General features: G+C 36.0%; 1 protein-coding gene and 1 pseudogene across 2 annotated transcripts in view; one reads left to right on the top strand and one right to left on the bottom strand.

Annotated features, from left to right (window-relative positions):
* The window catches only part of NARS2 (asparaginyl-tRNA synthetase 2, mitochondrial), a 130,919-nt gene that overhangs the window by 76,007 nt on the left and 30,342 nt on the right, over positions 1 to 24,570 (bottom strand). The gene's annotated exons all lie outside the window — the stretch shown is intronic.
* Positions 13,517 to 17,126, top strand: LOC148755823 (uncharacterized; annotated as a pseudogene).

The following is a 24,570-nucleotide window of genomic DNA, read 5'->3' as shown; positions in this document are numbered from 1 at the left end:
AGTCATATAATTATATCAATTGATGCAGAAAAAGCGTTTGACAAGATACAACATTCATATATGATTAATACACTTAATAAAATAGGTATAAAAGGAAAATACCTTCACATAATAAAGGTCATCTATGACAAAACCTCAGCTAATCTCATAATTAACAGTGAAAAACCGAAGCCCTTTGCTCTACGTTCAGGAACACGACAGGGCTATCCCCTATCACCTCTGATTTTCAACATAGTGTTGGAAGTCCTCACCAGAGCAATCAGGCAAGAGAAAGAAATAAAAAGCATCCAAATTACAAATGAAGCAGTTGAATTGTCACTCTTTGCAGATGACATGATGCTATACATAGAAAACCCTAAAGACTCCACCAAATAGCTATTAGAAACAATCAACGAATACAGTAAAGTTGCCCGCTACAAAAGCAACGTACAAAAGTCCATTGCATTCCTATATACTAACAATGAAATCACAGAAAAAGAAATAATAACAACAATTGCTTTTGCAATTGCAGTAAAAAGAATAAAATACCTAGGAATAAACTTAAGCAAGGATGTGAAAGACCTATATGCTGAAAACTATAAGACATTTTTGAAAGAAATTGAAGAAGACACAAAGAAATGGAAAGACATTCCATGCTCACGGATTGGAAGAATCAACATAGTTAAAATGGCCATATTACCCAAAGCAATATACAGATTTAATGCAATCCCCATCAAAATTCCAATGGCATTTTTAAAAGAAATAAAACAAAAAAATCATCAGATTTGTTTGGAACCACAAAAGACCCTGAACGGCCAAAGCAATCTTAAGAAAATAGAACAATGCTGGAGGTATCACACTCCCTGACTTTAGCTTGTACTACAGGACAACAATAATCAAAACAGTGTGGTATTGGCAGAAAAACAGACACACAGATCAATGGAATAGAAGTGAAACCCCAGAAATAAACCCACATAAATATAGACAGATAATTTTCTACAAAGAAGCCAAAAACATACAATGGAGAAAAGACAGCCTCTTCAATAAATGGTGCTTGAAGAATTGGAAAGCCATGTGCAAAAGAATGAAACTGGACTGCTATTTCTCACCATGTACCAAAATTAATTAAAAATGGATCAAAGACTTAAGCATAAGACCTGAAACAATAAACTGCATAGAAGAAAACATAGGTACTAAACTTACGGATCTTGGGTTCAAAGAACATTTTATGAATTTGACTCCAAAGGCAAGGGAAGTAAAAGCTAAAGTAAACGAATGGGACTATATCAAACTTAAAATCTTCTGCACAGCAAAAGAAACAATCGACAAAATAAAGAGGCAACCAACTGAATGGGAGAAGATTTTTGCAAACAGTGCCTCCGATAAGGGGCTAATATCCAGAATATACAAGGAACTCATGCAACTCAACAACAAAAAAACAAACAACCCAATTAAAAAATGGGCAGAGGACCTGAAGAGACATTTCTCCAAAGAGGACATACAAATGGCAAATAGGCATATGAAAAAATGCTCAACATCACTAAACATCAGAGAAATGCAACTAAAAACCACAATGAGATACCACCTCACCCCAGTTAGAATGGCTATCATCAACAAGACAAATAGTAACAAGTGTTGGAGAGGTTGTGGATAAAAAGGAACCCTCATACACTGTTGGTGGGAACGCAGACTGGTGCAGCCGCTATGAAAGGCAGTGTGGAGGTTCCTCAAAAAATTACGAATAGAATTACCGTATGACCCAGCAATCCCTCTCCTGGGCATCTACCCAAAAAATCTGAAAACATTTATACATAAAGACAAGTGTGGTCCAATGTTCATTGCAGCTTTATTTATGGTGGCCAAGGCATGGAAACAACCAAAATGTCCTTCGATAGATGAATAGATAAAGAAGTTGTGGTATATATACACAATGGAATACTATTTGGTGGTAAGTAAAGATGAAATAGGACCATTTGTGACAACTTGGATGGATCTTGAGATTACAATGCTAAGCAAAATAAGTCAGACTGAAAAAGCAGAGAACCATATGATTTCACTAATGTGTAGTATATAAACCGAAAACAACAAAAGAACAAGACAAACAAATGAGAAACAAAAACTCATAGACACAGACAATAGTTAGTGGTTACCAGAGGGTAAGGGGGGAGAAGGGTGGTAGATGAGGGTAAAGGGGATCAAATAAATGGTGATAGAAGGAGAACTGACTCTGGGTGGTGAACACACAATGTGATTTATAGATGTTGTAATACAGAATTGTACACCTGAAATCTGTGTAACTTTATTAAGAATTGTCATCCCAATAAAGTTTAATTAAAAAGAATATTTGACCTGACGTGAATTAGAATTTCAAAATAAAAGACTTATGTACTCTGATATTTATTAAATAATTTACTAAATTATTATTAATTTACTAAATAGTTACTAAATAATTATTTTTGAAATAAGGTCCCACACATTTATAAGAATATTATACTTTCTCCTTTCTTTCACCTCTTTAGTCTATAATTTGTATTGGTGCTTTATCCCAACTTCTCTTCAAAGTTATTTCTCTCATTTCCTGTACATATAAAAAAGTCTAGTCATTGTGACTAGATTTTAGTCTTTCATTTATTAGTGTTTGTACAAAATAGAATCTGACCTTCTTATAGCTCTTAAATCCAACTTATTTAAATAAGCACAAACATGTCACTACTTCATTATGTCTTGCAATGGCATAGTAAGCATTTACATACTGAAATTCACCCTACTTTTTTATGAATTATTTCTTTCATTTCTCCTTTATATTACAATTAATATATTACATTAATTTTTGAAAACTTCTGTATTAGTTATATTACCTTTAAATTTTACTCCAGGATATTAAAGGACCATATAAAATATTTGTTTTAAAAAGTACTTGCTGAGAGTCACGTCAGCAAAATTGGTGGGATAGGTAGTTCTGAAGGCCTGTCCCTCCGTAGCAAAACTGAAAATAATGAGTAAAAACTGTCAGAATCAAAAGTGGGAACTGTGGAAAGTAGTCAAAAGTTTATAGCTACCAAACAAATGCTGAATTAAGAGGAAACTTTTAAATGGTAGATTTCAAGAGCAGCCAGATGGCTCTGTTGTTTAGAGCGCGAGCTCTGACCAACAGGGTGGCCGGTCCAATTCCCACATGGGATGGTGGGCTGTGCCCCCTGCAACTAAGAATGAAAACGGTGACTCAACTTGGAGCTGAACTGCGCCCTCCACAACAAGATTGAAGGACAACTTGGATGGGCCCTGGAGAAAAACACTATTCCCCAATAATAATAAAAAAAAATTAAAATAAATAAATAAATAAAATAAAATAAAATAAAATAAAATAAAATAAAATGGTAGATGTCACCCAACAATAGCAACTGCACAGTGTTCTCAAACACACATGGAACATTTTCCAGGAAAGACCACATGCTAGGACATAACACAAGTCTCAATAAATCAAAGAAGACCGAAATCACACAAATTATATTCTTTGACCATAATGGTATGAAACTAGAAATGTAAAATGGTACAGCTACTTGGAATAACTTAATTTTGGTGGTTCCTTAAAAAAATAAAGTATAACTATACAGCCTATCAATTCTACTCCTAGGTAAATACCTAAAAGAATTAAACCTAAGTACTCATGTAAATACTTGCACATTACTGTTCGTAACAGCACTATTCACAATAGCCAGTGGTGGAAACAACTCACATGTCCATCAATGGAAAAATGGATAAACAAAATGTCACATTCCAAACAATCGGATAATATTTAGTCATAAGGTGAAATGAAGTACTTATATATGCTAAAACATACATACATCTTGAAAACATTATGCTAAGTAACAGAAAGACACAAAAGGCCACATATTGTATGATTCTATTTATATGAAATAACTAGAATAGATAAATCCATAGCAACTGATTAGTGAGAGCCATGGTCTTGGGGGAAGGGAAAACGGGAAGTGATTACTTAAAGGGCATGGGGTTTCCTTTGGGGTAATGAAAATGTTTTGGAACTTGACAGAGGTAGTAGTCATATAATATTATAAATGTACTAAATGCCAGTGAAATGTACCCTTTATAAAATGGTTAATTTTGTTATGTGAATTTCACCTCAATTTTTAAAAAAAGCATACATAAACAAGTAATTATGGGATCTGACAGGGTTAAAAACTACTAATACAAGATTGCAAATTTAAGATTTGTAATACTCAGTGCTTCTGTTAGTAATGAAGGAAGAACAAAATACATAAATGAAGCATCCAACTTTGTGATTTTGCCAATGTTTAGGATTTCTTTAAGAAGATCCCCAAAGTGCAAAAGATAAATTACAAAATTGACAAATTTTACTACATCAAAATTAAGGATTGCTATTTAATAAAAGGAGATATAGGCAAACTTAGCAGAAGAATGACAGATTTAGAATAAAATATTTTCAATATCTAAAATTGACAAGTGATTAATGGATAGAATATGTAAAGACCTCCTGTCAAGGAAACAGAAAAGAAAATAAGCTGCTCCCCAATTGGGCAAGGAATAGGAAAAGTAGATTTACAGGAAAGAAAATTTAAATGTCTAAGACGTATGAAGAAACACTCAAATTCACTATGAATTAGAGAACTGTAAATTAAAACAAGGCATTTTAAGAATTCATTGCATACATAAAATTGACAAAGATTAGAAAGTTGTATAATATCAAGTACAGGTGTAGATTAAGGGTGTGGTAGGCAGATGCCAAGATGTGCCCCAAGATTCTCAGCTCCTGGTTTACTCAATCAACCACTAAGTCAGGTCCTGATGTGAAGCAAAGTTAGTAAATCTAATTAGTTCCAAATCAGATGGCCCCAAGATTCAGAGATTTTCTGGGTACTCCTGACATGAGCCCTTTAAAAGAAGAGTTTTCTACAGCTGGTTGCAGAAGAGGAAGTAAGAGATTCGGAACAATGAGAAGTATTTGACATGCTGTGGCTGGCTTGAAGATGCAGAAGGACACATGGAAAAGTGCTTAGAAAAGTCTCTAGAAATTGAGACCAACCTAGCCAGCAGGCAGCAACAAAACAGGAACTCAGTCCTACACCTGCAAAGAACTGAATTCTGCTGAGAGCAGGAATGAGTTTGTAAGAGAACCTCAAGCCCCAGATGAGAACGCTGACATGCGGTTGGTTCTCAGGCTTGTGAGACCCTGAGTAGAACCCAGCTACACCAGCCTGGACTACTGACCAATAGAACTGTGAGCTAATAAAGTTCTAGTTGCTTTCAGTCACTAAATTTGTGGTAATTTGTTACAAAGTAATACAAAACTAATTCATAGGGAAACAGAACTCTCAGGAAATGCCACTATAGTTTGACTAGGTACTGCTATTCTGGAGAATTCAGTGAAATTAGAATGTATATACACTATGACCTAGGAATTCCACTCTTGGATATACGTTCTAGAGAAACTTCCATACAAGTCCATTAGGGAATATGTATAAGACTATTTATTGCAGTATTTTTTTCTGGATGTAACTTAGAATTGGAAAGGACCTAAGGGTTCATTACTAGAAGAATGAGTAAGTAAAATGTAGCAAATACCACTGAATATTTCGTAGCAATGAGAAGCAACAAATAGATGCACTTTCAGCAACATAGATAGAATTTCAAAACAGAGTTAAATGGAAGAAAGAAGGAAACAATAAGATACATAATACATTATCATCAATGTAAATTAAAAAACACACAAAAGATCACTCATATTTTATGAGGCTACATAAATAATAAAAGATATATCAAAGATATTAAAGTGGGTACCTCCAAGTGGGCAAAGAATAAGGTACAGGAGTGGGGATTGGAATGAAGAGGGAAAATAAAGCAAGAATGGGGCTGTGTTGGATTGCATTTTGTTAGCTGGCATTACTGCTCCCATCTAAACTGAGGACTGTGTTTCCTAGCATCCCTTTTCCTGCACAGTTCCAGGTTACAGTTGGCCATCTATTGTTGGAAAGGAACGTGCACAAGATTTGAGAGAAAATGAAGTCATCACTCTCAGAAGATTGTGGCAGTCTGCCACAGTGACATACAGACACAAAGGTACCTGGTGGCCTCAAGTTTCTATCTTGTCTTCCTTATTACTGACCAACAGTAGCTCAAAGGCAACCACCAAGTGCTAGACTGCACTTACTAGAGAGTGGACTGTGTTAGACTAATTGCATCAATAGCTCCAATTTCCACAACTCTACATCAGCACCCCTTGGCATATCACACACTAACTCTGAGCCTGGCCATGTGACTTGTTTTGGCCAATGGTACAGTAACAAAACTGCCAAAGATAGTGGCTTGAAAAGCGCTTGTGCATTTCCATTCTTCCTTGGACTTATGCGACCAAAGTGAGTATTGATAGCATGATGGAGGAATTTGAGAGACACGTGGAGAAAAGGTGGGTCATCTCACATGAGGCTGGCTATCCTAGACCAGCCAGGTCCCAACCAACCTGTCATCTGACTATGCCCAACCCAGATTAGAACCACCCAAATGAGCTGTAGACTCATGGGAAAGAATAAATGGTTTTGTTATACAGTGATATGATGAAAAAAAAAAAAGGCCCCCTGCAAAGACCAATAATAACAATGGGCCGTGAATGAAAATTATGGTTAACTCAACTCTGTATTCCTGAGATTAAAAAAAATACACATTCAGATACATGCACTTCTACAAAAACCACAGCCAACACACACTAAGTACTTACTATGTGTTATGCAGTGTGCTAAGGAGTTTGCAAGCAATCCAACGAGGTATGCACTAGTATCCCCACTTACTGAGGAGGAAACTAAAACACAGAAGTTAATAATTTAACATGCCTAATGTGACACAGAACACGAACAAGGTAGTCTAGCCCCAGAATTTCTATCCTCAACCACAACGTGATACTGCCACGCAATATTTTTAGGATTCACAAGAAAGTTAACAACAGTTGATTCTGGGGAAGGAAACTAGATCACTGGGGAACAAAGTGGAAGGGAATCCTTCTATACTGTTAAACTGGTGTCTTTTGAACTATGAACTACATTACCTATTCAAAAAATAAATTTAAAATAATATTTTTAAAAAGCTGGATTCTGAGGAATTGTCAGCAAGTACTCAAAATAAACAGTACTCGTGTACTGGTTTTACTCCCTGTGTATTCTTTAATCACATACACACGAATGATTTTACCTTTTGTCCCGTAGTGCTGTGGATTCTTTTGATCAGTACCAACAGGAACATCAAAAAGCCAAGAACAAAGCATGGAACAAAGTCAAATACCAGGAAGAACATAGGTGGTTAGAAAGGTCTAACACGGCACTGCTTATAATGAAAATAGTTGGGGCAGGCAGGCCAAGAGAAGAGAAGGCCAAGCGATACTGAGTTCTTTGAATAGAGATCAAGTTCATACATCTTGGTATGCTAAGCACCTAGCCCAGGGCTGGAAACAAGCAACTGTTCTATAAATTCTTTTTGACCGAAAGAGTGATGTGAAATGTGAGCAGAGAGGGCCAGCGATCAGAGATCAGGGGAGACAAAGTCTGATGAACAACGATGGAAAGCACAAAAAGCATACGTAGTACATTTAGCCATAAAAACTTCCAGCAGAGTCATGGCTTTGCTGGTCTAAAAGATACCTTGAAGTGTACCTTCAGCGTTACGTTTGTTTTCAAACATAGGTACTGATAAGCAGGTAGTACAACAGAAAGAAATTATTTCTTATATTAACTTTCATAACCACACTGCTTATAATTAATTCTCCATTACTTAGTAGAGCTGTAAATAGGTGTCTACTGTTGTTTTTCTTTAATATCACCATCATCTTGACACCTACAAGAATTTTAAAAAATGCAAAAGGTAGAGAATGTATTTTGAATATGTGGTTGTAAATTTCAAGTAGCTTAGAGGAAAATTTTCATTTTCTTCAGAGAAGTAAATTGTGTGACTACTATGATTCTATCTTTCCCCTATCCATCCCAATCATAAACACATAATTTGTAGACATCTATATAATAAAATACCATTTTCAGCTAAATATAAAAACCATCTCCTCTCCTCTGTCCACCTTCCCAACACCATCTCCCTAATTCTGATATCCATCAAACAGGAAGATTTCGAAAAGATGATGAGGTAATATCATCAATATAATCTGCTGATCACTAAAAAACAAAAAACAAAAAACAACTTCAATCTCAACTTTTTCTGCTTTCTTAAGGATGTGGCTCACTCAGTTCCAAGGAGGCAGACATCCATACACTCTCTTATATACCCTTCTGCTCGCTAACAAATCACCCCCAGGGACCTCTGGGACAGCCTCTTTATTTCCCTCTATCTTTATACTTGCAAGTCTATAAATGACCCAAACCTATATCAAACACTATGAGAGTTGTAAGTTTTAAAGTAAAAATCAAACATGATACTAAAAATGCCATGTTTTATTTATTTTAAAAAGTTTCTGAAACAAAATATTGAGCTGGGTGATGGCATTTGGTTGTTTATTGTTTTATTCACTGTACTTTTCTGTATGTTTAAAATTACAAAAAAACACAAATCAACATTTATAGCTCTTTAAAAATGTACATTGTATTGTATGATCCCCGCAAGTGTCAATACCTTTCATTCTCCTATTTTCTTCAAGCATAAAATAAACTGTTTCTTATTCAGTTTCACTGTTTTTATTCCATTTAATTACTAGTGTTCTGTAAGTTTTTATTAATAGTTATAGCATTTTATCTATATGATGCATTAAATAGTCTTATGGATGCCTTGTGAATATAATTACTACATATTTCTGTAAGGGAAAATGAGTTCTATGATCCAAAATAACCCACTTAAAAATGAACTTTCCAAATAAATATATTTCTGCTGTATCTTAAAAACAAACAAACAAGATAACTAGATTCAACATAATTAAAGAAAATAAAAATGAAAGTATTTTATGCACTATCAAGACACCATAATGACAAAAATCAATAAATATGAGGCAAGTAACAAGGTAACAAGCATTCTTGCTGGTTTATGTTCAGAAATACTTTTTACAATGAACAAAAGCTCTGATTCCAAAAATTTCAGTGTACAATAATTTAAGAAATGTCTTTTTTACATTCCAGTATTTCTTCCAAATGAGAGAAAAATACTCAGGGGTTGAAAGACATGGTGAAGATGGGATAAAAGTAGATGAATCATGTACCATAATTGCAAGAATCACAGAAATTACTACTGATGTGCTAGAAATACCAGAAATTATCACAGCATTATTAGCCCGAAGTTCCTTGGAAAAAAACATAAATTCATATCACTCTATCTGCCACAGTGTAAATACAAATTCTGCAACTTATTCTTGGTTGATACAATTATATGGCCACAAGCTGATCTAGCATCACTTACTTCAGTGATTTGAGATACTATCTTTATACCTTTCCATAGAAACTTGGATCTATTTCTGAGCCTTCAGTTCTGTCCCACTGGTTTATTTGTGTACCAGTACCACACTATTTTAATTTAGAGGCTTTACAGTATATTTTAATTTCTGGTTATTCAAACATTTTTGATTACTGTATTCCTTAGCATTAATTAACATGAATAGAGATTTTCCCAAGGTCTCTCCATTGAGAAATAAATTTGTGTCTCATCTCAAATATAGGTATCTCTCATATTTCCAGGCCCTACTTCAATTCATTTTTCAATTGAACAAATATTTAGTGACTACTACGTGCCACTTAATTATCATCACATTATCTAAAACATTCCTTGTTAGGAAGTTTAAAGCATACTATGCTAGCAATAAGGAGTATAACCGTACTGGATGTAAATAAAAAACTAAATTTCTAAAAGTATTAAAATGCTAGAAAAGGTAATTTTTGATGCCGGGGTTAGCAAGGTAAGGCATTTTAAAAATTGATAATTTACTTATGAAACACAAATAGTATATTTCTACTAAAAGTGTGTACTAAAATACTACTAAACACTAACGTTATCTTTTTTCCTCTAACTTTTCTATTGCAATATACAACACACATAAAGTACAGAAAACATACAGCTTGATGATTTATCACAAAATACACGCCTATGTGACTACTACTCAGATCACAGGAGAGAATGGTAACAACATCTGAGAAGGCTCTAGTGTCCCTCTTCTCAGTAATTCCTCTTTTCTCCCCAAGGTAACCGTTAACCTGACGATCAAAACATTATATTACTTAACGAAGAAGAACAAACTACACTCAACAAATGAAATAGAAACTAAAAAAGACAACAAAAAAGATCAATAAAACTAAGAGCTGTTTTTTGAAAAGATACACAAAACACACAAACTATTAGCTAGACTCACCAAAAAAAAAAAAAAAAAAAAAGAGAGGACTCAAAAAATAAAATTATAAATGAAAGAGGAGACATTACAACAGATACCACATAAATACAAAGGATCATAAGATACTAGCATGAACAAGTACATGCCAAAAAACTGCACAACCTAGAAGAAATGGATGAATTCCTAGAAACATACAACCCACCAAAACTGAATCAAGAAGGAACAGAAAATCTGAACAAATCAATTAATTACTGGTAAGGAAACTGAATCAGTCATCAAAAACCTCCCAACAAAGAAAAGTCCAGGACAAGACAGCTTCGCTGGTGAATTCTACCAAACATTTAAAGAACTACCGTGTTTCCCCAAAAATAAGATCTAGCCAGACCATCAGCTCTAATACGTCTTTTGGAGCAAAAATTAATATAAGACCCGGTCTTATATAAGACCCAGTATTATGTTATATTATATTTATTATATAATATTATACCCAGTCTTATATTATATTAAAATGCATCTTTTTGCTCCAAAAGATGCATTAGAACTAATGGTCCGGCTAGGTGTTATTTTCGGGGAAACACGGTAACACCAATCCTTCAGAAACTCTTAAAAAAAAAAAAAAAGAGGAGGGAACACTTCCAAACTCCTTTTAAGCCAAATAATACCATAGCCAGAGAAGGATACTGCAAAACAAAAAAATTACAGACCAATATCCCTGATGAACATAGATATAACAATCCTTAACAAGTATTAGCAGACCAAATTAAACAATATAATAAAAGGATCATACACCATGATCAAGTGGGATTCATTCCAGCGAATACAAAGATGGTTCAACATCTGCAAATCAATCAATGTGATATACCACATTAACAAAATGAAAGATGAAAATTATGTGATCTGGAAGTTCCAGCCTGAGCAACTAGGCAAGAAAAAGAAATAAAAGGCATCCAAATCAGAAAGGAAGAAGTAAAACTGTCACTATTTGCAGATGACATGATATTATGTATAGGAAACCTTAACGACTACACCAAAAATCTGTTAGAACTAATAAACGAATTCAATAAAGTTGCAGGATACAAAATCAATATATAAAAATCTGTTGTGTTTCTATATACTGAAAACAAACTATCAGAAAGAGAAATAAAGAAAACAATGTCTTTTTAATATTTGGTGTGACAAAACAGGAAGTACACGTAAAATACTTGTGCTACACATTGAATTGTCTCGAGCAAAAGCACTTGTGTGATTATTTGAGTAGTGAGTTGAACAAGATGCTTTACTTCATGGAATACCAATTTTACTTGAAAGAGTGACCGACATGATTATTCATATTTGGTTGACGTTTTCTCAAAATTGAATGAAGGGAGACTACTGCTGCAAGGAAAACAACGGACAGCATTTTCAACCAATGATAAAATTCAAGTTTTCAAGAAAAACTTGGGATTTTAGAAAATGTGAATCTATCACTGTGAGTTTGATAGCTTCCCAGTCTTGAAAGACTGTTTTTTTAAGAGACTGAGAGTGAAATTAATCAATGTGATTTTTTGATATTGTATAATGAAATGTGTCAACATTTAAGTCTGTATAACTCGGACTATAATATTATCCAAATAAATGTATGATGCTACAAAATTATGCATGGATAAAAGATGTACTCAAATTATAAGTGAAACCAAAGGATTTTAATGTAACAGAATATGAAAGGATGAAAATATGTCTATTATAGTATGAACTGGGAAGAGTGGCCCTGGCACAAGAAACAGCCAGCAGAGAGATCACTGTATTATGATATGACTATAACGTAACTAATCGTTAAGAAACTACCACTTGCTGAGTTGTGGTATAGTATCAAAGAAGAATAGCCACAATAACCTGAAAAGGCTATTAGAATACTCCTCCTTTTTCCCACTACATATCCATATGAGGCTAGATTTTCTTAATATACTTCAACTACAACAATAGGTTGCAATAGACTAATGCAGACAGAAGTAAACGAATCAAGATGTCTTATATTAGTCAGACATTAATGAGACATGCAAATGTATAAAATAATACCACTCTTCTCACTAATTCTTTTTGTTTTAGAAAATATCTTTATTTCATAAAAAATGTTTATTTATGCTAATATATGAGTTTATTATAATTAACTTTCAATAAAGTATTAAATATTTAAAAAATTTTCTCAGTTTTGATTTCAAATACAGCAAACATCAATAGAATATAACTCAAATAAACAAAAGTTCTTCAGGGTCCTCCATAACTTTTTAGTGTGAAGGGGTCTAGGGAACTGCTGTACCAAAACAATCTGTCTCCCCCAACAGGAAACAAAATGAGTTCCTTAACACAATCAAAGACTAAACAAAGCCTTAATAAATAGGTGTCCAAACGGAAAAAAATTACAGGCAGAAATCTCAGGGTCTCCAATAGTAAAAAACTCCACTCAAAACTCAAGCCTCCTGTCAGAGTAATGTTTATAAAACTAAACTTTTGATTACTCTGAAAACTACAAAAATTATTTGATGGTATCCCATAGCCTCCCTTGAACTAGCATCAAAGAAACTTCACTGTCTGGCATTTACCTTTCTAAGGCCTTCTCGCTCTAATTCATACTCACATGATGCATCTAGTCACGTTTAACAGTAAAATGTTCTCACTAACCTCTGGATCTTCATACCCAATACACTGCTCCCTCTACCCAGAGGTCCACCCACTCTGTGCCTAGAAAAGATGCCCTTCCTCTGGGCTTCCATAATACCCCCTACATACATGCCATTCATTCATCCAGGCACTGTACTAGACTGTGGAGACAGAGCAATGAAAAAGGCAGCTTCCTTTGAGAGCTCACATTGTTTAATGGGGAACAAAGAAACTGAACATGCACACTAATACTGAAACAAGGTACAGTGGTACCTCGGTTTTCGAACGTCTCCATTGACGAACATTTTGGTTTATGAATGCCGTAAAGCCTGAAGTAAATGCTTTGGTTTTCTAACACGACTCAGAAGTCGAACATGTCATACGGCTTCCACTGAGCACAAGATCCTGAGGTCTAGCTGTCGGCTGTTTTCGAACGTTTCAGAACTTGTGGATTACGTTCAAAAACCGAGGTACCACTATAATTACAAGTTGGGATAAGTGAGTCAGGGGTGCGATGTGGGGAAGGGCAGCGCTCTGAAGCAGCAACATGCAAGCAGAGACCGGATGGACGAGAAGGCATTTGCTATACCCTGTACTGGGAAGGACGATCCCAGGTACAAAGAACAGCCAGTGGAGAGATGAGGAGGTGGGAAGAGGGCTTCACATATTCGAGGAGAAGGTAGATTACTACAGCTTGAGAAGACCAAGCATTAGAGAGGGTGTTAAAAGAATTGGTTGGAGAGTGAGGCAGGAGTGAGATCACTGCAGTGCTTTTTATAAATCAAGATAAGAAGTTTCGATTTTATTTTAAGAACATAGAGTAACCACTGAAATGTTTTAAACAGGGTTGTGGCATGATATATATTAAGATTACACTAATGTCTGAGTGGAGAATAGATATTAGGAGGAAAAAGACAATGATTTGAATAGGTAACATTGGAAGTAGAAATGGAGAGATGAAGGATCTATGTTGCCGTAAGTCAACAGAATTTACTGATAAATTAGATGTGGGGTTAGAGAAGACAGACAGGGGAAATACGAATTAAGTTTCACTTCTAGATTTTTTACTTACGCAACTGAATGGATAGCAGTGACTTTTACTGAGATGGGAAAGACTAGAAGAGGAAGAGGCTTCAGAGGGAGGAAATCAAGAGTTATACATATTTAAGACATATGTTTGAATGTATATTGATATCACAGGAAAAATGTCAGTTGCTTCTACAAATCTGCAGCTCAGAAAGAGAAGCTGGAGCTGCAGATAAAAGTTTGTAGTTACCTGTATGTAGATGGTACACACAGCCTTGGAACTGGGTTAGATTACCTGGGGGAAAGGTTATGAGTAGATGAGTGCTTTTCACTGTGATAATATTCCCTAGCAAACACATTGGAAATGTGTAGGGAAGGGCATTTAGTGGGCAGGAGTGAAAGATGTCCTGCAATATGTACAGTCTTACACAACTAAGACTTTTCCTGTGATTTCCCAACTTTCTAATGTTCTGCTGGACATTCATATAAGCGATTGGGATAAAATTATCAACCAAACAATGCAAATCTGAGCTGCCTGATAAACAGTCACTGCTTCATCTACTTTATATTTTGGGTCTTGGTAAAAGATTTTGTTTGAAAAAAACTTCTGAGCAAAAACATTTCAAAATCACAATGGATGATTTTAAAGTCCCTCCCACTCTAACATTCTGATTCAACTAAACTTTCCCAGATCATACAAAGTTTATTAGTGTAACACAATTTAACAGAGTCTTTCTCCACCCTGTACAACAAAATTTATTTTTCTTTGCTAGGTTATTCTGCCATTGGAAGACAGAAAATGCAGAGCCAAGAAAAGGGAAACCAAGAATTACCAAAAATTAAAAAATGTGTGTATTCCAGTTAGTTTCATTAACATGGAATTCTCAATGCCTCCCTGTTTGTTTGAGGATTTCCAAGAAAATATTAAATAAATATTTTGAATTGCCCTCCAGTTATTTGTTCTCAGAACAGAACAAATATAGCTGAGTATTTTCAAAATCTCAAGGGAATGACATAGAAAAACCCACACAAGTCTGCCTCTGCCTCTATGTAAAATGCATAGCAGGGAGAGGATAAACAGCAGTTAACTGAAGAGTGGAAAGGAATATAATTAACAACGGAAAATTCATTTGACTTCCACAGTTACTGAAGCACCCACATCCTATTGTATCTCCTTTTACTCTTTTTCCATCTTCTACTTTGTCCCTCCACCCCCACATTTTTCCCTCTTCTATTTACTCATAATTCCAGAGAGGAAAAGTTGAGAACAGAACACATAAAGATGAAGGATGGCACAGAAACCTATAAAAGGTCTGAAATCAAAACAGCATGCCATTGCCCTGTTTACCCTAATCTGCAATTTCCTTTAAAGAGCATGAAGGAAAGGGAGAGTACTCACCATCTGTAAGCTTCACATAACTAGTGGATATTCTTTTTTTATTCCAAAGGGTTTACAGAAAGGCTATGCCTTTTGTGATACAGATGATAAAGAAGAACCAAAGAAACTTTCAGTTAGATGAGATCTTAATACAACAACTTTATATATATATATATATATATATATATATATATATATATATATATATACACATACACACACACACATACACATATACACACATACATACACATATATCTCCTATAGGTTAAAAATGTTGTGTTAAACATTAAGTCAAATGCCATACGAAACCAGTTTTTGGCCAAGACCAGTTGTAGAATCCAAATTTTTCAGCTTCTAGTACAATCATCTTCCTAATATAATAGGTTGCTCCCCTATTTTTTTTCCTGTGCAGTAGAAATAATGATATAGGATTCAAAATGCTTTTTTTCCCCTAAAAGTGTATTTTTGCTCTCCTAAGTATGGAATTCCGATCATATAAAACAACATATAGGAACTAAATCTGTCATACAGTCCCCAAAGATTTGTGGTTGGGTAGCTTTAAGTTCTCCATCAAACTATGTCTCAAAGGAGACTACTATCATGTCATAGAAATTTCCCTGGTATGACGTCAGACTGTATCTCATATATAAAAATGAAAGCCAAGGGAAACAGGCTCAATAAACAGTATTCTACTTTGCTGTTTACATGAGTTTTGAGATTCTCCTATTATTAACAAGCCATATAAGTAGGCCTTTTACTGATCTAATAATTTCTAATTAAGTACAGTTTATGTTTCCATACTTTCCAGTTGCTGCACATGTGTGTGTATCTTGGTGTATGTACAATGACTTTCTAGTATAAAAATAATCTTTCTTAAAATAAGGATCCATTTACATTCCAGAACACCCACTAACTAGAACACCCACTCTCAGCCCTGAGAAAGGTTTCATTTGGGCAACTATTTGATCAGCAGAAAAGGAAGTTGTTAGCTCAGATTGTTTGTAAACAGTCTGCTTTCCTGCTGAGCAGTCTGAGAAAGAGAATGAACAAGGCAAGAACCAAGAAAAGGGGTCTGGAGTCTGTAAGATCAGAGGGAGGCTGGGCCGAAACAAAAGGTGAATAAATAATGCTGCCGTTTTTTCCCCCTCTTTCTTTCAGGAGAAAAATGGTGCAAATTGCCAAAAGTCAGATTTGCTGCCAAATGTGAAGGGTTCAGGGAAAATGTACCAAACATTTTCTTCAGTGTCATTCACAAAATATTAATTTTGGCTTATTAGTGTGCAGACTGGGGTTATAAAGATGGCGATGATATGATCCCAGACCATTAACTTATCCTCTCCTCCCATTTTCTAAACCCTTCTGTGAGAAGGGAAATCTACTGTCCAGGGTTAAGTCTTGTGAAAATGAATAGAGGAAATCTCATTTAGAATGGAGTCGGAAAGCCATGAAGGGAGACTCTCATGCACTACATTGCAGCTTGCATAACCAGCAAAAGAAGGAAGATTTCTTCCCTGCTTGCCTCAGCAACAGCAACTGCCCTCTGCTCACCGCCAATAAGAAACCGCCCTGACCTTGAACTCTCATTCCTTACCAATGGACTCCTGTTCAAAACAACCCTCCCCAATTTCCTCCTGGAACTCAATAAAAGCTAACCTCCCTTTTGTCTCTCTTGACTTGCCTATGGTTCGCCATAGTCTGCATGTCCCTAATTGCAATTCCCAAATAAACACATCTGCTGCTCGATCACCTTTGTTGTTTAATTTTTAAAGGTGACAGTCCCTACATCACTTGTATATGTCCCACTTACTGAGATAAAGAAAAAAGTGAGAATCTTGGGAGGAGGAGGTGGCCGAAATATTGAAGTAGTCAAAGCAAACTGGGAATACTGCGTATCCCCAAACCTCCCCTTTTAGCCCTTTTTGATCATGAAGCACTGATAAACCTTGTATTCATCTTTAACACCTAAAAACTTTTATTTTGTTATCTCCTTTCTGTTTTTACCATTGCTGCCAAGACCTCGTGCATATCACTGACATCTAGATTTTATGCCAATGGCCTACTACCTCCTGGTCTCCTACCACGTCCTCTTCTAGCCTATTCTTGCTGCTTTCACCAAGGAGGGCATCCATAAATGTCCAATTTCCAACAAAAATAATTTCCCCAAACAATTAAATGGCATTGGCCCTAAAGAGTATAAGTTCAAAAGGCTGTCTAGCGCTTCTGAAGCTGACATTTGTCATTAATGAGTACTCACCTGAATTCTAATGTCTGAACTAGCAACATGAAAGTTCATGTTAAATAAAAGAAAGGAAATCCACTTTCTGCTTTAATTAGCAATGGACACAAACATTTGCAGAAAAAAAATAATCACCACCATATTAAAAGTTCAAAGGTCTCTAACAGAGGGGAAATGGCCAACATAACTACTTCCGGGAAAACACAGGCCAGAAGTGGAGATGATGGTGACGATGACGGTGATAATAATCATGACAACAACAATGTGCCTTGGCACCGTGTTTCCCCGAAAGTAAGACCTAACCGGAAAATAAGTGCTAGCATGAGTTTTCAGGATGACTTCCCCTGAACATAAGCCCTAATGCGTCTTTTGGAGCAAAAATTAATATAAGACCCGGTCTTATTTTCGGGGAGACACGGTATTAACATGCATAAACTACTTTCTAAGTATATCCAGAATCCAACCACATTTCAGGATCTACCATTTCGACTGTGGTCTGAACCACTATCATCTGTCCACCTGGATTGTAGCATTAGACTCTTAACTGGTTTTCCTTCTGCACTTACCCACCCACCATTTATTCTCTATACAGCAGGCTGAATGATCTCATTAAGACATAAGTGATTTATGCTACTCCTTTGTTAGAATTTTCTGACTTCCCATCTCACTCAGAGTTAAAGTTCTTAGAGATTCTAGGTGGGAATGTTGCTGATTATCACAATGATTAGAGAGAAGTGTTAGAGTTTAGTAGGTATCACCAGTTTCAAATATCCCATGGAACATTCGTGTTCGTGAATTAGGTGCATTTTGTCCTTTCAGTGGACTACAATGCATCCCTCCATGTGAATTAAGGAAAGGATGCACTTTGCATAACTTGAATAATTCTATCAAGAATTATTCACCTGCTAGTCACCTGGGATTTCATAAAATCCCATCACCATTAGCACCACTGTTCATGGTATTTGAGTCACCAATATAAGACACCTGTATAAATCCTCATTTATTGCTCTCAAAGTCACCAACTCATATAAAGGCTACTTGTGTTCTAAACTTGTCATACCACAGCATTTACATAATGAAGCACACTAATTATATTAGTTTCACCTTATGCCTTTTTTTATATTAAGTTGTGAACATTGTATTATTTTCTTTTTAAATTAAGTACATAAAAAGCTTTCATTATCTATATTTCATTTCAGGAGAGAAAAGGGATTACAGTATATTTCTTATGAAAAAGAGTGTTGTACCTTATAAAGTTGAAAATTGCAGGCCCCTATAATCTGCACCTATTCCCAACCCCTTATACCCATCTCCCCTCAACTGACACTATTCTTCCCCTCATTCATTATGCTCAATCCACACTGGCCTTCGTGGTTATTTCTTTAAAACTTCAGGCAGCTCTAGCCACAGGGCCTTTGCACTTGCAGTTCTTTTTTTTTTAAAAAAAAGATTTTATTGGGGAAGGGGAACGGGACTTCACTGGGGAACAGTGTGTACTTCCAGAATTTTTTTCCAAGTCAAGTTGTTATCCTTTCAATCTTAGTTGTGGAGGGTATCGTTCAGCTTCAAGTTGTCTTTTCAGTCTTAGTTGTGGAGGGTGCAGCTCAGCTCCAGGTCCAGTTGCCATTGTTAGTTGCAGGGGGCTCAGCCCACCATCCCTTGCGGGAGTCGAACTGGCAACCTTGTGGCTGAGAGGACGCGCTCCAACTAACTGAGCCATCCGGGAGGCAGCTCAGCTCAAGGTGCCGTATTCAATCTTAGTTGCAGGGGGCGGAGCCCACCATCCCTTGCGGGACTTGAGGAGTAGAAACAGCAACATTGTGGTTGAGAGCCCACTGGCCCATGTGGGAATCGAACCGGCAGCCTTCGGAGTTAGGAGCATGGAGCTCTAACCGCCTGAGCCACCAGGCCGGCCAACTTGCGGTTCTTTTTGATGGAATGTTCTTCCCCCAGGTGTCAACATTACTCCCTCACATCCATCATGTTTTTGTTTGACTATCTCAGTGAGGCTTTCCCTGACCACCCAATTTAAACTTGAATCTCACTCTCTCTGGTACTCCCTAACCTCTTCTTCCCACTTTACTTTTCTCCGCAGTATTAATTAACATCAGTTCTGATTACCAGTTGCTGAGTAACAATTCACTCTAAAACTCAGTGGCTTAAAACAACAATTTACTGCTATCCTTCACGGTTCTGTGGGTTGCCTGGGTTCAGTTGGGTGGTTATTGCTTGGGGTGTCTCATGTGGTTAGAGCCAAATGGCTGCTGGGACTAAAGCCATCTGAAGGCTCAACTTGAGCTAGACATCTAAGATGACTTCTTCAACCACAAGTCTGGTGCCTTAGCTGGGATGGCTCACACAGCTGGGTGCTGGCCAGGAATCTTTGTTTCCCCACTTAGCCTGCCCACATGACTAGTTTGGGCTAGCTCAAAGCATGGTGGTCTCATGGTAGTCAGACTTCTTATACAGATGCTGGCTTCCCCTAGCACTCACATTCCAAAAGCCCAGAGTCAAAAACTGTGAGGTTTATGATCTAGCCAAGGAAGCTTCATTTCTTCCTTGCTCTACTGCTTATACAAAATAAGCCCAAATGAAGTGTGGGAAGAGACAACGGAAGGGTATGAATGCTGGGAAGCGGAGTACACGAGGGAGCTACTGTGTTTCCCCGAAAAGAAGACTGGGTCTCATGTTAATTTTTGCTCCAAAAGACGCATTAGGGCTTATGTTCAGGGGATGTCACCCTGAAAAATCATGCTAGGGCTTATTTTCCGGTTAGGTCTTATTTTCGGGGAAACACAGTATCTTTAGAGACAGTTACCACAATACTTAACATACTACAGATATTACTTTTACATATTACTTATTGTGCCTACCTTTCTACAAGAATATACATTCTCGAGAGAAAAGACTTCTGTGTACTTTTTCACTACTATGTTCCCAGTACATGTTAGTACTCAGTATTAACTGGAAAAAAAGAACTAATCATTGCATTAGGTAAGTGATGTACATCAATAATTCATACTCTATACTTGCTTCTCACCAAGGGCCTCTCTGTTCCCCAAACTCCTACCAATTTAACTTTCTGGAAAGGGACCTGGGATGAATCTGGGTTATTTTGGAAGCAGAAAGTGAAAGACAAAGGCGGGGGCAAAAATCAAAGACGGAAATATCAAAAAAGGTCATAAACTGCTTATTTGCCCTGCAGACATCTCTGATCACTCTAGCACTTGGTTTTCCTTGTTAAAAAACTTTCCTAGCACACATAAAATATGAACCACATTTGACATTTAATAATTCTACATAAATTATTCTGTGTAATTATCCTCATAAAACCCAATTAAATATTTAGTTATGCTGTCTATAGTTTCATTTGTCAACTTCATCTTCTGGACAAGGAAATATTTCTTGAAAACCAGCTCACTTTAATTTAAAACATAATTTTTAATTCAAAATTCTCAACATATTACACAATACACATCTGTGCATACCAGTATATAACAAACAACAACAAAAAAGAACAGGACTAGCTGGTGAATTCTCCTAGTTGGTTGAGGCAAAGCAGCTGTGAGTATGGGGAGAAAAGAATGTTTAGTTACGATTACCTAGCTTTTGAAGTCTGTGTCTACATTTGATGACATACATTTATGAGTTTCTGCAGGAGCAGTAGCTTTCAAGATTGACTATATTAAAACACCTGGCAAACTTTAAAAATTCCTCATGCCAGACTACATCCTACACCAATTAATCTTAATTTCTGGGGGCAGAGCCCTGGTATTCATACTTTTTAATGTTCCTAGGTGAATTTAATAGGCAGTCAAGACTGAGAATCATTGTTTTAAACTCTCCCTTCTCCTTTACCCTTATCAGTTTTTTCTAAACTCGTAGTGGAAGGGAAACATGAAAGGAGAGAAAAAAAAAATTATTTATTCAAAAGGAGGCAAAAAAGGGAGGGATGTTTTTCAAAGAAGGACAAAGTTCACAAAATAAGATGGTTAAAAAAATCAAAATGCATAGGTAATCACAATAAACATTAGTGGACTAAATTAAACAGTAAAAATGACAAAGATTAAGTGATTAAATTTTTAAAAATCTGAGCTATATGCTGTTTCCAAGATACACACTTAAAACATAAAACAAAGAAAGGCTGAGAGCAAAAGGATGGATGACAGTAAAAAAATAAACAAGCCAAACCAATACTGATTCTCAACAGTTCCCAGAGAAAAGCAAATTAAAATCACATCAAGGTACCATTTTATGTCCATAGATTGGCAAAAATTTAGGACTGAAAATATGAGATGTTAGCAAGGATGTGGAACAGCACATGCTGCTGGTGGGAGTTTAAATTTAGTCTTCCCTTCCTGTAAAAATTTTGATTTATCGAGAAAGTTGAAGCTCTGAAAGTATACCTCCACTGTTCTGTATATGCCCGAAGTCACATTCGAACCATGCCAAGAGCCTTAAGAAATACTAAGGCTTGAGTCCTACTTCACAGGGATTCTGATCTAATTGGAACATAATCTGGAGCAAAGCAATAAAACCTCATCACAGAAGAATAGCGTGATTCCATTTGTGTACATTGAAAACCATGCAAACAAAACGATATTTTGCCTAGGGGTACATCCACGTGGCGAAACTATTTTTTTATAAACTTGGGAATAATAAACACAAAATCAGCACAGTGGGAGAAGAGAGGCAATGGAATGGGGAAGGCACAAAGTGGGGAATCAAAGGTACCATGTTTCCCCGAAAATAAGACCTAGCCGGACCATCAGCTCTATTGAATCTTTTGGAGCAAAAATTAATATAAGACCCAGTCTTATTTTACTATACAGTAAGACCGGGTCTTATAATATAATAATATAATACAATATAATACCAGGTCTTATACTAATTTTTGCTCCAAAAGATGCATTAGAGCTGATGGTCCGGCCAGGTCCTATTTTCAGGGAGACACGGTACGAATAATGTTCACTTTCTTAAGGTTACTAGTGGGTACAGGTGTATGCCTCATACTGCTTACATCGCTTATATTATTTGACATCTACATAATATTTAATAAAAATAAGTTAAGTATTACTAATAGGTTATTTATACAAAAAAGAACAGTACTCATAGTTCTTGCCAACAGCAGGCTATCAGTAAATGTGCTTATTCTCCTTCCCCCAGGGGGAAAAAAAAAGACTGTCTTGGAAAGTAGCCAAAAAGAAATGGCAAGGATGCTTTACTTTAACAGTTGTCTGTTACCTAATAAACAGTCTTTTTTTAACCTGAGAACTTTAGTGGAAGTTTTGGTGTCTTTTCTCAAAACCCAACTTCAGGTGTCTGTGGTATATACAAACAACATTTACTTTACAGCCAAACAGACCTCGTTTAAACTACAACTCTGTCTCTTTCTTTGTGGCTTTTGATAAGTTTTTCTATCAGAGCCTAATTTCCTCATGTACAAAAAATAGGTATTTTATTCAACAAATATTTATAACTCCTACTATGAGCCCGGGAATATGCCAGGTATTATACAAATGTACAAGAAATACATGGTTTCTGCCTTCCTGAAGGCAAACTAATTCCTACTTCAAAGGGTTGCTAAAAAGATTATATAATATACAAAGGAACTTGAATTCAATATGCCTGAAATGTACTTGGTATTCAATAAATGCTATTGCTCCTTTCTGTTTAGAACACTCAAAGATAGTAAGATGGATTATTCCCTTTAGGTACCCTGTTTAATGTTACCAAAAAACATCAGCAAAATAACACAAATGGCAGTAAAGTACTATACAAATATCAGTGGACTTAACATATGTTACAAATGTTAGGTGTTGTTATTAGTCTGATGTATCCTCAGGTTAAAATGCTAGCATCTGAATCAAATTAAAACTATTTTAAAATTATAAACCTAAACATAATTGGATTCATATTCTTTTTGACTTAAAATGTATCCTTGTAATATCTGCAATTTGCTTTTAATGTGGCTAGCTTTCAAATGCACATTATTTCGGTGGCATTTATTATTGCAGAATTTTGGTTTTCCCGTTTAAAAATATCCTGCAAATTCATGATGCTGAGAGGCAAAACGGAAATAACTTTGTAAGTCAAATAGCACTAGCACAGTACTTTTCACAAAAAAAGGAGGCTTAAGAAATATTTACAGGATGAATCAAATAGTGCAATTTTAGTCCAGTGTGTAGCTGGGATGTAGATGGGATCAGGTTATTTTAGGAGTGCACTCCACTTTGTGGGTAACAGAGGAGGGAAGAAATAGCTCAGTCTTCTGAATAGGAAGCAGCAGCAGGCTGTATCAGTTCACAATCTGAGGAAATTTTTTTACCATGATGTTAATTCACAAGATCCTCACTTTCCAATGGAAGTGGCAATAACACAATATGGGTGGGAGCACACCGGCTTCCCAGAGCAGTTCTCTTTACAGTGCTCTTGAAAACAGATTTGCTTCTCTTAATCTAATGTGGCATTTTCTTTTTTAACTGAAAAAGTAACACATCAAATTAAAATTGAAAAAAAAGTTTTAAAACTTGGTAACACACTGACAGCTAATTCATAAGAAACAGCACCCACACATATTGCTCACAGAAATAAAAGTTGTTACAAACTCTACTGTAAAGAGAAATAGGTAGCTGATTGCCTCTGGGAAGCAGAATTGTGTAGCTGAGAGGCAGGGGTGGAAGGGAAACTGACTTTTTCCTTTATGCTCTTTTGTAACTTTTGAATCACGTACCTTTATATTATCTTTTTTTTTGTTTTTTAAGTAACACAGGCATACGATAAAAAATTCAAAGAATATACAACAGTAGGCCCCATGCCCAGGGGCAAACATTATTGTGAGTCTCTCGTTTATCTTCCGAGATATGTCTGTCCTACGCATTTCTCACATGCAAAAACTGGACTTCCTTAATAGAAACAGCCATCCTCACAGAAAAGAAAATGACTAGTCTTAAGGTTGAAAGTTGTGCAAAACTA

Source organism: Rhinolophus sinicus, chromosome 14 (genome assembly GCF_057876585.1).
Source record: "Rhinolophus sinicus isolate RSI-liver-muscle chromosome 14, RSI-T2T, whole genome shotgun sequence".
NCBI classification, from domain to species: domain Eukaryota; kingdom Metazoa; phylum Chordata; class Mammalia; order Chiroptera; family Rhinolophidae; genus Rhinolophus; species Rhinolophus sinicus.
This window is presented reverse-complemented; position numbering and strand designations above follow the sequence as displayed.